Genomic DNA, 16,247 nt, shown 5'->3' with positions numbered 1-16,247 from the left:
TCAGCCCAGCTCTCCCCAGCATGTCTGTGTAATCGGTACAGGACCTCTCCTCTGTGAGCAGAGGCTTGTGGCCCTGGGAGGTGCCGAGCCCACCAGGTAATGGCTCCTCACGGCCCTGGGGGAAGAGCACCTTCAGTAGGGAAAGTGAACTGGCTTGGATCATCAGCTCATGGAGGGGTCCAGTTTGACTCCCAACTCACCGGAAAAAGGCTATCTTTTTATCTGTGTTATTTATCAGTAGTGTGGTGGATTACAGCAGAATTGATGAGTTGAGAAGTTTGACAAGTGCTGGAACTCATGCTGGGTAGATGACCTGAAAGTAGAAATAGGGAGGGAGTCTACCCCTATCGATGCTAATGAGAGGCGAGATTGATTTCCTCATCTTAAGGTGCTACTGGCTTACTTGCTGAAGGCAGGTAAAACTCAGTAGTGTACATGTATTTTACACCTAACCGACAGGGTGATTAAATGCTTTGGGTAATGCAAGTCCAGTCTTAACTTTCCTGAGTAAGGAGAAACCCTCAGCTGGTCTAGAAACCTAAATACCTAAAGAGTGGGGTTGAACAAATGCTTTCTTTTGGCAGCAAAATGAGGTTAAAAAGCTTCTCGATGACTTTGATCACCAGATTGTGCTGGTACAGCTGTGCATGGAACTGAATTTCTCAGTTATTTCTGCCACTAAAAAACCCTGCAGAATTATTTCAATACCTGGTTTATGTTGTGGCCCTAGAAACAGTAATATCAATATAGTTGAGTTGGGTAAATAAACTGAGGTGCATGAGAAAGGAGAGTGGAAAGCAGTGGCAGGAGGCAAGAATTTTAAAAAATCCATTTTGGCACCAAGGGGAGTATTTGCAGAACTGCTGTAAGTCACTTGAACTTCAAAAATGTTTTAGCCTGTGTCAGTTGTTAGATTTAACTTCAAATGAGAAATTACATATTGTAACTTCTTCTCCCCCCACCCTGAATACATCTCTACATGGCAGAGGGAAAGAGAGAAGCAGTCTGGTATCTGGAACACCTGCCAGGCAGAGAGCTTGGTGTGTTGCAAACATGGGTGCATATATTCAAGGTTCGGAAGTGTGTGGGGGTATTGCATTATTTAAAAGCAAACTTCTTATTCATTGGAAATACTGAAACACACATGTCTAAGGCAGAGCTGGTGCTAGAGTTTTTATTTTCTCATGTGGTTTTGTTCTTTAGTTAGCTAGTTCTTAAGCAAGGTATAAGTAATTATTTCTTTTTTTACTGTGTAAGAACACCTATTACTTCATCTAAACCTTTACTTTTAATAAAGTTCAAGACCAAAAAATTGCTGATACAGTTAAAATGGAAACTATCCTTAATACTAAAACAAGCCAACATAAAGTGTAAGGCAAATTCAAAGTGACTTAAGTCAGAAAAATACTGAAGTGCTTCTAACTGACTCATAGCTCTAATGCAAGTACGTGTTTTAGTGTTTTGTTTCATTCCTTCAAGTCAAGGATGAATCTAAGCTTTAAAAGTAACCTTGCAGTGGAAGCCCATCAAGGAGCATAACCTCACTTTTAGTGAGATGATAACGTGGAAAGTTTTAGTTCCCTGTAATCTTTTTGGAACTGCTGTCCCAATTCCCAGAAGAAAAACCTTGAGTTCTATACTCAGTTTCTAGTTTTAAGTGGAGTATACAACAAGAATACTCCTGTACTCAGCACTGGTGAGGCTGCACCTCGATTACTGTGTTCAGTTTTGGGCCCCTCACTACAAAAAGGACATTGAATGACTCGAGCGTGTCCAGAGAAGGGCAACGAAGCTGGTGCAGGGTCTGGAGCACAGGTCGTACAAGGAGCGGCTGAGGGAACTGGGGGGGTTTAGTCTGGACAAGTGGAGGCTGAGGGGAGACCTCATCACCCTCTACAGCTACCTGAAAGGAGGTTATAGAGAGGGGGGATGAGTCTCTTTAACCAAGTAAAAAGCGATAGGACAAGAGGTAATGGCCTCAAGTTGCACCAGGGAAGGTTTAGACTGGATATTAGGAAGCATTTCTGTACAGAACGGGTTGTTAGGCGTTGGAATGGGCTGCCCAGGGAGGTGGGTGTTCCCTGGAGGTGTTTAAGAGTAGGGTCGACATAGTGCTTAGGGATATGGTGTAGTTGAGAACTGTCAGTATTAGGTTGATGGTTGGACTAGATGATCTTCAAGGTCTTTTCCAAGCTAGATGATTCTGTGAATCTCTGAGAGACTTGTAAGTTGGAACCCTCTGGTAAAGGAAGTATTCTGGATCAAGGTTGTAATCGAGTGCTTCTGTGTTGGTTAAAACTGCATCAGTGTTGCTTACGAATTCAAGGGTTGGGGTTTTGAAAAACAAGGTTAAGCCACGTTGTTCAACTCATGGTCAGTTTTTAATCAAATAATGAATGTAGTTCTTCAGAAGTTGCCTCAGTGGCATAACTGCTGATGTTAAAAATCTTCTAATAATGATGTTATTATGTGAAAGTATAATAATTGCTAAAGCATTTTTTTCTGTGTTAAAATTCAAGATTAGTAAGAGTAACTGCATATGCACTCACATAGTACATTTAGGAAATGGGTACTTCATGGAGGCGTAAGGATTTGAAAAGGGTTAGGGAAAAGCAAATTTTGCAGAAATTTTTTTCTTCCGCTCATCATTCAGTTGCGGAAGTTGGGAGGCCTAGGATAAGTGCTGGTGTACAGAGGCACGTAAGTTGGCTTCTTCCCCAGGATGAATTCTCAGGACAAGAGATTGTTTGGATGGAAGGTTTTTAGAGTATAACAGGGTTGTTGATATAAGAAGTAAGGGGTGTGTGACAGCTGGGAGGAAAGGCTTAGTTCTTGTTGCTAGAGATTATTTACACCAATATTAAATAATTCAAATGGGATTTTCTGTACTTGGAGCTTTGTGCCTTGAACTGCTCTTTGGAAGCAAAAATTACTTTGAAGGTTGTGAAGTGAGGGCTTGAGCTGCTGGATGGTCAATCGTTTTATAGGTGGCAATGCTGGAGTTTATCCTGTGTGAATATTAGTTATATATTTAGAAACCTTAATCTTATAAAACAGATTTAAGAAGAATAATAAAATGCATAGAATGAAAAGGCACTTTTAACCTTATGAGGTAAGTGGTGGGTTCTCATAAAATAGAAGAACAAGAAAAGTTATATTTTATTGTTACATTATTAAAAGTTGTTTTTTAACATAGTGCACCAAGAAAAGCTGGGGTGCGTTTAGTTGCTGTAACATTTAAGGAACCTATCATGCTGGGAATTAGAATAACTTTCCTTTTAGGTTTCTGTCTCTCTGAAGAGTTTACAATTAAAAGTGTTACTTGGAAAGTTGAAACAATATAAGCATTTTTTTTACTTCATAGCTTTTGTAATTTGGGGAATAAGTTTAGTTGACTCTCAGTTACGTTTCAGTGCATTTGTGTTCAGTGATTGAGCTAACTTTATAGTTTAGGAATGACATCCTATTTAGTTGTGAGGACAAGTTAAACTTTAGCTACAGGAAAGATGCTTCATATCCAGCTAATGTTCTGCTGGAGTAGATCTCAAAAGATAAGTGAAATCATCCTTTTGTTTTGCATAGCACACGAATGGCCTTAGCTGAATGCCATGTCTGACCTTGGGTCACAGCTTCACAAGATACATGGTCTAGCTGAGGAAAGTCCAGAGAAGAACGATGGTGATCTGAAGTCTAGGAGGTCAGAGCTTTGAGGAAAGACTAAAAAGAACCTGAGGGTGTTTAAAAAATAAGTGCAAATTGTCAGATCTGATGCAAAGAAGAATGCAAATAGCTTGTTCTCCAGACTTGTGGTGATTACTGCCAGAAGTAGTGAGTTTAAATGTTAGCAGAGGAGATGGCTTCGTGTTACTATTTGACCTTTTTCTTTATGACTAGCTATAGTGAAGCGTGAAAATAGATTTTCTAACTTATTTATAAGATGTCCATTAATAGATTGTCACCTCTAGAGGCAAACATGTGTCAGGAGTGATGGGGGAAAGTTGACCCAGGTCTAGAAAAGACAATGACTTTGGTAACCTCTCGTCTTTTTTTTCCTTAGGCTTTTTATGATTTATTTGTGGCAAGGTAGATCGAGCATTAGAACACAACCTTGAAATACTTGAATTTAGTGGGATATTTAAGAAATTTCTGCTTACAGTGTTTTTCCCAAAAGGCAATAGGATTAACAGCTCTGTGCTGTGGTAGCTTGTTTGATTACACAAAGCTTACTTAGAGTAGTAGCTACCTCTGAAAGGTTTGATGTCTCATGAGGCTTGTTTCTTGTCTCTCTGCTTTTCCACAAACTGGATACAATATGTTTGGTTCTGAGTTTTTTGTTGATTTATGTTATTGCTTAAGCCACTAATGCTATTGCCATTTGCATTTTGTTGTAGTTGTTAAACCCAAAGACATCTTATTTTTAAAGCTGTTCTAATAACATCCTTCTTGACACTTGTTTAGCCAGGAAAGGCAGTTCTTTTGTTGCATGTAGTTAAAAATACTGTAGACGAAATGAGATTTGTTTTTCTAATGGCAAAGTCTTTTGATGGTAGATATTTAAAAAAAAGAAACTGAAAAAATTTCCTAATTTCCTTAAAACTCATATTCCACTTTGGTTCTTTTGTAACAAATCTATAGTTCAGTTTTATTATTTTTTGTAGCCATAGAAAATTAGACTGCATGAAAGAGTTTGGAGGGATTTTCAATTAGAAGGAAGTATAATTTTATTTGTACTTGCAAGGGAAAGGAGGAAGTTTCAGATGATCATGAAATTGCTGAATCTCTTCAAATCCAGCCTTCTAGAGAAGCTAAAGTTTATTTGGAGACACTTTTTGGCCAAGTGTAATTTTTATGCAAGTTTTATTTTCAGTTTGAACCGCTTACAGTGTAATGCACAATATAGTAGAAATGCTCTGTCATAACCATAGTCCATAACAGTTGATTCCGCTCCCTATCACTATGGTTACAGTGAAGGCAATCAAATGGTGCTCTGCCACCCTGGGGTGGGGGTTTTGCTGTTCCCTGGGCCTGTGTTGGTCCACTCAGCCAGATCTACTCCCTTGTGCCAATTTAGGACCTACGTCATACTTTCCTAAGTTGATTCAACTCACTAACACTGAAGAAAGTTGGCATCACTGTTGCTAGGTTAGTTTTCTGCAGGCTTAGTGAACTGAATCTCCTCAACGTGGCATCCAGTGAGCTCCAAAATTCTTGCAAGGTAGGAGACACAATGAATGTGGTTAGGGGGAGTAGTGGTAGTACAGTGAGGTTTCCCCCTCACCTCTATTTTTTTAAAGATCATCTTTGTCTCATGAAACTGCACTGGTCTTCATTTTTTTTTATATTTGAATGAGAAGTCTTGTTCAGCTGAGGCTTCTCTAGCTGGACTTGCCAGATTTAGATCCTGACACATTGGGTCTTTATGATCTTGAGCTTCCTGTGCTAGGTTATAACAATCCTGCTTGGTCTCTCTGGATTGCTTCTGAGCGTACTTTTCACAGAAATATGATTACGTGCCATAGTTTGCCAGTATGCCAGGGACGTGAAGTCCTCTATGAGCTTCTTGTATAGTAAGTATACTTTTCCAACAGCTTTGACCACTTCTGAGTTCTAGGTACAGTATTTAGGTTTTTGAGGTGTGAGATGGTTTTTGTCATTTTCAGCTGTGGCTTTCATAATTTTCAACTGTTCACACATCTGTGTGTGTGAGCACAGCTACTTTCCCATAGCTAGTGCATGATACAGAAGTTAGTATGCAACGTACGTTTTTCTTTGCTTCAGCTTTTTTCATTCCAGTTGCTCTTGAGTTTTTTGGGCGTGCAGTGAAATCCTCCTCATCTTCCCTTCTGCGCACAGCTTCTTTCTGAAATGATGAAATACGTATTTATGCAACTGATTTCCTTTTCTGTGGCCAGTGCTAAAGTCAAACAAGGCTGCTTGATGCAGAATTACATGCCTTTTTTTTTTCCCCCCCGTTTAAAATGCTTTTTGCAAGTATTTGGCTTGTTACTCCACCTTTTTAGCATTTGTGTGTTTTGAAGAACAAGGAGCAGTGCAGTTCTTTATTCTGTTTCTGATAATATTTTATGAATGTGGACCCTAGCAAAAAAGGGTGAGACAGCAAAGGTTTAATTTTTAACTATTTCCATTGTCCAGAGGTGCTGTCAGTTCAAGCAGGAGTTATCAGGGGACAGTGCTGCCAGCTTTCAGCCCACCTGGACACTCCCCAACCAATGTGAGCATTAAAGATCAGAAAACAGAACGTGTGCTCTTTTCAAAATGGAGCTACTTGTGTAGTGCAGGTATAGTGCTTGGTATCAAATGAGTTCTCCACACTATTGATATTGAATTCAGGAGATCATAGGAATGTGTTTTGGCACTGAAGGAAGCTTTTGTTTTTCTAAGGTTTTGATCAACTGAAATATTTTTGTGGATTCTCCCAATATACCTGCACAAGATTTAGTATAAAGATGCAATTCAATTTCTACATGAAAGGTATCCACTTTCTTTAAAACCTTTCTTCTATGAGGCAAGCAAGTAAGGTTGTTAATGAAAAAAATGTACTTACTGTTTAAAAATGTGTTGCATAACTAAGTGGCTAGGAGGTTTTTTGACCACTAAAAGGGTACGCCAGCTCAAATATCTTCATCTGTTACGTAGTGAGGCCCCTTAAAAAGTATAGTCATTAGTCAGGTTGTTAAATGCACTGATAAGTAGTAAATCTCAAATGCAATTACAGTGTTGTGTTGGTTGTTTTGGTTTGGGTTTTATTTTTCAGACAAAGGGATTGTTTTGAGGGTAGGCATTTCTGAAGTCTGAGTAGCATGTCTAGTTTTTTTATCCCTCTAGTACTAGTTACTCACTAATGGTGTTTGAAAAGCACTGTAAAATCAACGTGAAATAAAATACATCATTATAACTTTGAGTTGATAGTATCTGGGTGTTTGAAACTGGATGGTTGTATGCTGGTGCCTCAACCTTTGAACCGGTTTTGTAAATTTATTCATTAAATCTTAATAGTTTGAACACTCTAGTTAGTTGTAAGTAATATAGATTTAAATGTGAGTCTTCAGCATCATCTGAGGTAGCTTTCAGAAAGGGTTTCTGTAAGCATTCTCATAATTTTGCTCGAATACAATTTGTAAGTGCTAATAAAGTCTCTTGTCACATTTTTAAGCTTATACCTCATTGAAAATTGATGTAGCTTTTTCCAGTCAATTCCGTAGTTACAGGTTATAAGCCTAGCAGCAGGTTTTATGTACTAAATAGTTCTCCAGTTTGATCAGCTAAAGTTTGGTTGAGTCAAATGAAAATACCTTGTTCAGCAGGTTTTGTTTTGAATTTTTATAAACTAGATGGTTGTTTCTAAACTAGACGGTTCCTTCTATGGTAGCTGTTGTATTTTGGTTTGGATATTTTCTTTTTTTTTAATTCGCCTAACTCTGTGATGAGTGGCAAGGTGCCAGTTCTGCCTCTTAAATGATTTCATTTTTCATGTTGGTACTGGGGTTACTAAGGCAGCATGGTCTGCTGAGTAGAACATAGAATGCAGTGCTATTTAGGAGAATGTGGTTTCTGTGATCAGGAGAAAATTGCTCATGTTTTACAAAAGAAAAAAACCAAGTACACCTGCTCTGGTTTGGGTCATGAGACCTATTGTGATAAAAATAGGATACCTTAGTTACTTTATTGCACCACAGATATAAATACATTCTGTTTGTTCAGAAATACTTGTAAGACAGCTGTAACTGTTAGTCCATTTTCAAACTAGTTGGTAGAAACCTCATGTGCAGTGTAAATAGTTTAGTTGTGGAATATTGCAAAGTGTATAAGAAATTATTTTATGGATTGATTACATGAACTTTTAAATAGCTGCTGATTATCTTTTCTGGACAATCTAATTAATTGTGTGCTCTGGCAAGGAGAGAGCAGAGTAAGTTTTGTAGTTCAGTTTGTTTTGTCATTTTAATTAATGTGATCCAAGCTGTGTAAGAGCTCTGCTCAACTAGTGTTTGCTTCTTATAGGCAATTATTGTAATTAGCTGGTTGGCTGCTTGCTTTCCATCACAAATATGACTTGTCTTCGACTTAAGGTATGCAGAGAAATAGACTGGTGTATGCATTATAGTATTTTTAAAAATGTCATTGCTGTATGTTTTTAACACATTGAGAGTCTGTTAGTTACCTCTCTAAAGAAAAATTGCATTCTTAAATAAGGATAGGGTGTGTTTTCTCTTTTTTAAAACTGTGACAGAGGGAGAAGTTGTTAAATTCATAAATACAAATAGTGAATTGTACGAGAACTTGATCTGTGCATGATCCTCATGACTACTGAGTTAGTACTAAAGTGAATAAAAGAGACTAGTAATAATGCAACACAAAAGCCTTGAGGAATGTGGAATTAAAGATTTAGTTAGATCAAAGCAAGCCGTGCAACTGGTGGTTAATGATTTAAATGAAAGATACAGACACCTCTTATTTTTCACACTGCTGTTCTACTATGGTAGAAAACAGTTGTTAACTTTACTTTTTATAGTGCTCGGAGGGAAATTCTACTCAGCAGCAAGCAGTAAAGATGGCAGGTGATGGAAAGTTGGGGAATGAAAGAGAATTAAACAGGAAGGCTGCTGCTTTGTAGTAGTCTGAATCCATCTAACTGGGCTGCAGAGAGGAAAGGTGACTTTTTGAACCAGCTCAGGTGGTCACTGGGTCTTTCGCCAAGCTGTTTCAGCACATTAGACTGGCAAAAAACTAACCTTGACAAAGAGAACAGTTTTCTGCTTATTTAGCATACTGAAATGGTTCTAGAAAAAGTAAGGAAGGGAGCAGGGATAAATAGCTAAGGACAATACAATGATTGCACCCACTTTCTCAGTTGGTGTAAACCACAGAGCAGATGCTGCCTAAGGTTCTTGGTGACTCTGTTCTTATAGAGAAACTTCTCGGTTATGTTACAAGGATAGACTTTATTGAGCTTTATCCTTTACAATTTAGCATTGTATTTAAAAAAATATTTTTAAACACTTATAAGAAGTAAGGAACATTTGAAGTCTGAATTCCTTCTGTTAGAGAGGATGCAACCTAAGTGGCAAAAGTCTGCCAGACTGAAAGGCTATTTATTCTGCATTGGGTAGAGCTGAATGATGAGCAATTCAATTTGCCTTTAGAATTAAACAAACGAAAAGGCATAGATTACTCTGTTGCAACTGATGGTTTGCAAATAAATGAGAGGTGCAAGAAAGTAAGTGAAAACTGTTAGTAACGCCAGGATTTTGTGTGGTGCAAGTCCTATGGTAAAGAAAGCAAGTCTTTATTGAATGTGTGTGTCTTAGAATCACAGAGTTAGCCTTCCACTTATTTTTAAAGTATATTTTCTGCCACTAGCTCCTCAGAGATGATATTCTGATACTTGAGTGTTAACTTGATCAGATATTTCTTAGTTTTTTGGAGTAGAGGAGGAATTGTTTGGTGTTTGGTTTTGGTGGGGTTTTTTTTGCTTAACAGGAAGAGTGTTGCAACAGACACAGTTGAAAACCTGCATTACTGATTAGGGGTTAAGAATTGGCCTTTCCTTCCTAAAAATATATTACCTGTTAAATGGAAAATAGTTTTCATCTTGAAGCCTTTTTAATATTTTATGAACTGCTATGCTTACAGTAGATGCCTGCTGATCACATTACTGTATTAGCTGACCTAGTTATGATCCTAGTCATCAGACAGGATGGTACAAAAAATGTTGTACCTCTTCTTCAGGATTTTCCTTCTTGAACATACCATTACACATCTTCACCAAGGCCATTCTTCATCAGTCTAGAAAGATATGTTCACAGAGTTTTGTGGAAAAAGAGACAGGATTCTTTTCCTGTTTGCCTACAGTAACTTCTGTAGATATTGTTGTCTGTAACTTAGTTACTATTCCCTGTGAATTTTACTGGACTCATTCTGAACTGTCTAGCTAGCCAACAATGAAAATACACTGTCAAAGTTCATATCTCAGACATTGTAAAGGAACTGCAATAAAAATGATTCACCAACATTAATAAAAAATGCTGACGTTCATGTCACTTCTTTAAACTCTCATGTGAAACCCATTGCACACTGGTTTTCAATTCAGTAAAGTTTTTCAGATGTTAGTTTTTTTCATACTTGTTTAATAAAAAGTTTAACTACACTGTTGAAAATGTGCTAAGCATGAAGAGCAAGCAAAGAGTGGGAAAAATGTTGAGAGAAGCTTCCACTGAGAGGTGAAGAGCTAGAGCCTGAAGTATAGGAAGAGGGAAGGGACTGCCCTTCTGTAACACTTATGTGTGTATTCTAGCAGATAACTGCAAAAAAATAAAAGCGAACGTTTTAAGAGGCAAGACAAGGACTGGCAGCATTCAAGGTTGATGAGCATGGGAAATGTCTCAAGAAAAGATAACAAAATGTGAGGAAGAGGTAACGATTTTCAACACAGAAACTGGAAAATGCAGACTCTGTGTCTTGACCTGCGAATGCTGAGGTGGGGTGTTATTAACCACATTTGTATGTCGTGGTGCCTTTCTCTCACTTCAACGTTTCACTTTCAAGTTATTTAAGACATTAATCCAGTTGAGAACAATCTCATACATGACAGCTTTCTAAAGCATTTTCTGACAAAGCGGATCCTATCCTAGCTCAGTGGACCAAACAATTGAATTGATTGTGTAAGAAAGAAGCTTGAAGGGGCTGATTAGAATAGTATTGGATAGGTATTGATGATTTTGTCCTCTCTATAAAACAGTTTCCAAATAAAATGCTTAATTTTTTTTTTTTAAATTACTTGGTTCTATGAAAGCTTTCTCCATCATCGCTAAGTGTGATAAACCAAATGCAGGACATTCTGTGCCTGGACAAATAATGGCTGCTTTTTTTCTTTACAGAATAGATTTGAACTCTCAGGTTTCTTTTACCAAATGTGAATCATACATCTTACAGTTGGGGTGTGCTGCAAGATTTGAGTACTGATGCCAGGTGCAAAAAGTATAAAAGATAGTTTTCTTTGTGCTGTCTCAGTCACTGTGTATTCTGACAAGCAGCAAAAGATGTGAAAATAAATTTATCACTTATAGCCTCGCATTTGTGGAGCCACAGTCTTCCTTGAATAGAATAGATTTAGGATCCTACTATATCTGATTTGCCTCTGTCTTGAAATAGGTCATCTTTATTACATTGCGCAGGAGTGCCTATTTGCAAAATTAATGCACAATTATCCACAATAGGCCGATACAAGTTGATATATTCCAGTATATCTGGAATATTTCCAGTCTTCTGGCTGCCTGTGTCCATGTTAGCCTGCGTCAGCTTCCTTGTGCAGCACTAAAAGGAGAATCAAATCTAATCTCTTGTGATAGAGAATAAACTTAACCTAATGCTACAAGATAAGACAGAAAAATTTATCTGAGGCTTTTTTTGGAAAAGTGATAAGGTTATCCAAGCTGTAAAGGATTCATTCCTTTTTTGTGGAACTACATTGAAATGGTGTGTCTCAAATAACCATGCTGCTTCCTGTGGGAAGGTACTGGGCTTGTATGTGGACAGTACTAGGTGCATTATAGATTCGTTTCAGAATATATTAAGATTTCTAGCAACTGTCTTTTAGGCCAGCATCAATTTTTGTATTTCTGCAAGATATTTGGCAGTTGTAATTTTACAGTTTCTTACAGGTGTGGAGTTTCATAAGTGCAGTAGAGTGCTCATAAGGGTAACAAAAAATAATCTGTTCTTTCTTAATAACTAGCAGGCTTCTGCAGTTTTATTTCTAGAGAAAGTGTGAATAAAGTGTGGATAAAGGGATTACTGTGTGATCTCAAGGAAGAAATGGTATTAGTATGTACACATTTAACTTGAAAAACTTGGTTTAATTCTGTTGTCTGCAAACAAGCTCTTTGGTTCAGAACTGATTGTTAAAAGGATTCTGTATTTCATGTTTTTGCTGCCTCTGTTGTTAGCTAGTCCTTTGCTGCTGTCCTGGAACGTATGTTCTTACAAGGAAAAGGCACTTCCTAAAATGCTAGGCAATTTTTGTACACTCTAAAGGGGGTTTTTTGACAGTTGAAAGTAACTTGTGTATCTGTGAGTGCTACTGAACTCAAGAGATCTATTTCTGAAGAACTTAGTGTGTCAGGTTCTACAGAGATGATGGGGATATAACTTGGCTCAAAATCTGTAAGGCTGGGCTTGGTCCACATGATTCAAATTTAGCTGTGTTATCTGACCAAGCAAGTCTGTAAGGAGACAAAGAAGGGCTGAAGTTGCTGGCTCTTCTTGCTGTGCAACAGGTACGGTGTATTTTTTGTAAGGCAGAAGCTGTGGGTACTGTGGTGTGCAGAAGCAGACATTTTTGAGTCACATGAGTTACTTGCACAGAGCACCAGTTCCAGATTCCGGTTAGGAAAAGGCTTGAGTTCATTGAGTTGAACTGAAGTAGTCAAAGATCCTGCATAGTAGGATTCACAGGGCTTGATTCTCAAGGAGCTAGCTAGTTAAGGGTGGCTCTGGATCACAATAAACTGTGTCTAAGCATTTTCACTGATATGGGAAGCCAGAATGTAAGTTTTTTATAAGTAAAAATAAGTAGAAGTTGCCACTTAAAGGGAAATTGTGAATCTTGGAAATTTGCCATGGCATATGTGTTCTTGTGAGTACTTGATTAGGGATAGAATATGCTAGTCAATACTAGATTTGTGAAAGTTTTTTCAGCTTGTCGGAAGACTTTTGATGAATATGGCACACAAAATAGGTTTTCCATTTCTGTGAGCAACAAGTAATGATTTGTTGCTATGGTTGGCTTTGATAAATTTCCTTCTGCCTTCAGTGTACTTTTAACTGTGTGACTAGCCTTTCAAAGATGATAGAAATCCATATTAAGTTTGCCTGCAAGATTCACTGGTGGAAAGGCCCTTGGTTTAGTGCACAGATGTATAGTAGGTAATTCAGGGCACTGTTTTCAGCTCCTCTGATCAATGTTGTCTTCCATTAGGCTTTAACTTCAGCATCTTCAGGTGAAGACATTTTTGTCATAGCCTGGCAGCTGGCAGGCAGTAAAGTTTGGGGTTTTTTATTTTCTTTATTAGTCACTCAGTTTTTGCTCTTGTCATGATATTAACTTAGCAGGAAGATTTCTGCCCGTGTTAGATGTTCGATTCTCTCGCTAACATCTCCTGAATAACATGCTTCTGCTGTGCATATTGCTGTTCCTCAGTTGTATTGATTATTCTGTATCTTTACTGTAAGAGAAGAGGGAAGTGATTACGGACACAAAATAGAAAACATATGATCAAGGAAGTTATTAATTATAAATTTTCCAAACAAGTACGTGGAAACTCACCTGACAGGGAGTGGTGGGGTTTTTGGTAGCGGGGGAGGGGGCTACAGCAGTGGCCCCTGTGAGAAGCTTCTTGAAAGCTCCCCCGGCTCTGAGTCATCTGGCCAAGGCCAAACCAATTAGCGACGGTAGCCATGACTCTTTGACAACGTATTTCAGAAAGGAAACCTGAGAGAGGATGGGGACTTGGAGGACGAGTTACTAGGAGAACACCTCTGCAAACACTGAGGTCAGTGGAAGGAAGGAGGAGGAAGGGGGGGAGCAGAGAGCCCCCCTGGACCACAGGGTGAGGTGGCAGGGCTGACCCCATCGCCCATGGAGGTCACTGGAGGAGCAGAGGTTCGCCTGTAGAGGACGCCCAGGACCGAGGGAGGAAGCCCCCACTGTGGTAGTTCAGTGCTGGGAGGACTGCAATACACCAGAGCATCTCGAGAAGAATGCACCCCATGGGGAGGACTCAGGGCAGAGGAGGTCTGTGGAGGACTGTCTGCCGTGAGAGGGACGCCACGTGGAGCAGGGGGAAGAATGCAGCTCCCTTGCAGGAAGAAGTGGCAGACTGACTGCACCCCCCCTCCTGTGCCCCTGTGCCTGTGGGGGGAGGAGGTATATATATCAGGAACAAAACTGAGCCTGGGAAGAAGGGAGGGGTGTGGGGAGGCATTTTAAAGGTATGGTAATACCCCTCACTGTCCCATTCTGTTTAAGTGTTGTTGTTGTTAGTGTTTTGAATTCAAGTGATGCCTTTTTATTATTTTTTTTTTCTTCCCCTAACCAGTCTGTCTTTTGCCTCTGACTGTAGTGGCTGAGCAACCCCCTCCCTGTCCTTATTCTTGAGCCTTTTGATTGATTTTTCTCCTTCCAAGCACAAGAGAGACATGACTATACTGGAGAGAGTCCAGTGAAGGGTCACAAAGATTGTTGGTGAAAGGAGGATGAAGCCAGGCTCTTTTCAGTGATGTCCAGTGACAGGACCAGAGGCAGTGGGCACAAACTGAAACACAGGAGGTTCCTTCTGAACATCTGGAAACACCTTTTTACTGTGAGGGTGATTGAGTGCTGGCAGAGGTTGCCCAGGTAGGCTGTGGAGTCTCTATCCTTGGAAGTATTCAGAAGCCATCTGGACATGATCCTGGGCAACCTGCTTGAGCAGAGGGGTTGGACCAGATGACCTCCAGAGGTCCCTTCCAAACTCCACCCTTCTGCAATTCTGGGTTATTTTGTCAGTGAAGCACCTTCCTGCATTTCCCATTGTCAGGGACAATAATTTGTCAATATTGGTTGTGGTACAGTACATGTTGAAGAAAACTTTTGGTGGGAAAAACTGCAGGATAGCCAAATAATGTAAGTTCTGCTAAGTACTAATGAAACCAGTTTCTGAAGGTAATCCTGAGATGATTCCATAGTTTGCCAGGTATTTTCAGTATGCACACCCAGGTTAACAGCATGTTACCAGTTACATAGTAGCTAAACTCTTACATTGAACAGGTTAATTGAAATAGTTTTGTTTCAAACTTGTTCTTTTCACCAAGCATACAATTAGCCCTCACCATCTTGGGAAAAACTAACAAAATAGAGAAATCCTTCTCTTTGCTGCTGCTTGGCAGCCGTAGCTTCAACATGGTAAATTGATTGCAAGTTGAGAAGCAAGCTGACTTCCACAGTTGTCTTGAGGGAATTTACATATGGAATACTTGAATAGCACACTTTTTGTCTGGTGTCCCCCCAACTCCCCTCACTCCTTATAGCTTGGGTTGCTTATTCCTGAGCAAACTATTTTTATTTGTAGCTTTTTATTAAATCTTTGTTTTGGTATCTGTTCTAAAACTTGGGCTAGAAGTGAATCAATTATTAGTTTACTTTAGGAAATTGCTGACAAATAACTGATGTCTAGAATAGAAGGAGTAAATAAGGTGATGTGCAAAATGTGAGTTCTGTATTTTAGAGTGGGGTTTTTTTATGGACATTGCAAGTTATGTAGTAAAATTTGTTTTGATCCAACTTGAATTGGATCTCATTGGTGACTATTTTAGAATATGAAGTTATTGGCATCTTCTTTTCAAAGAGGTAGATCATCACAATTTGTAAATCCAGACCCGGTCATGAGGCTGTATATATTATAATCTGTGAAGCAGAAAAGTGTTAAACTGAAAAAGCTAACAGGAATCTTTAAAATCCCTTTGGAAGAAGCACTGTTTATATTACCCTAATTTATTCCATCCTGGGTCTGATAACTGACCTAATATTTTTTCCTGATAAATAATCTGAATAACTCACCTGTGAAGAAGAGATTCTTCTCTCTTCTGTCTTCCCTGCTGTAAATTTCTGACTTTTAACAAACTACTTCAGTACAACCGATCAGTGTAGTGTTATTGCTTCAAGTGTTTGGGTTTATGCTTCACTATCTTTAGGTATAAATTAGGGTTCATAATACTGTTCACCTATAGTGGTTTCCAACTCCTAAAATTAACTCTTTCAAGATGTTGTGAAGAATGAGTGACAAACTGAATTGTTTCATGGTATGGTGCCCTAAGTCTTCTCTGTGCACTAGAGGTAAATGTCATTTTCAGATTATGTCCAAGGTCTGTAAGAAAACTTGCAGGGTGAGTATAGAAGTCAGGGTATAGAAGGTGATCTTTAAGACCAAGACATCTTGTTCCCATGCAAATAGAACACTATGTGTCAATTTTGTGAATGTTGTTCATGCAGATTGCTTAAGATTTGATAGAACTTTGCTAAAATTTGTAGTACTGTGGAAATAGGGTTGCAAAGTCTTGCAAGGAAAATACTTAATATGATTTTGATAAACATGAAAAATAAACTGTTCTTGTTTATTCAGTGGTTCCTGAATTTTAAAACCAAATTTAATTTTTCTCTGTTCGTCTCAGAAGCAAGCTCTGTATTGCTG

General features: G+C 38.8%; 1 protein-coding gene across 3 annotated transcripts in view; it reads left to right on the top strand.

The window, feature by feature from the left end:
• BRAF (B-Raf proto-oncogene, serine/threonine kinase) overlaps positions 1 to 16,247 on the top strand; it is a 90,587-nt gene that overhangs the window by 1,284 nt on the left and 73,056 nt on the right. The window lies entirely within an intron of this gene.

This window comes from Athene noctua, chromosome 3, assembly GCF_965140245.1.
Source record: "Athene noctua chromosome 3, bAthNoc1.hap1.1, whole genome shotgun sequence".
Classification (NCBI taxonomy): domain Eukaryota; kingdom Metazoa; phylum Chordata; class Aves; order Strigiformes; family Strigidae; genus Athene; species Athene noctua.
The sequence above is the reverse complement of the archived record's forward strand: the minus strand, read 5'-3'. Positions and strand labels throughout refer to the sequence as shown.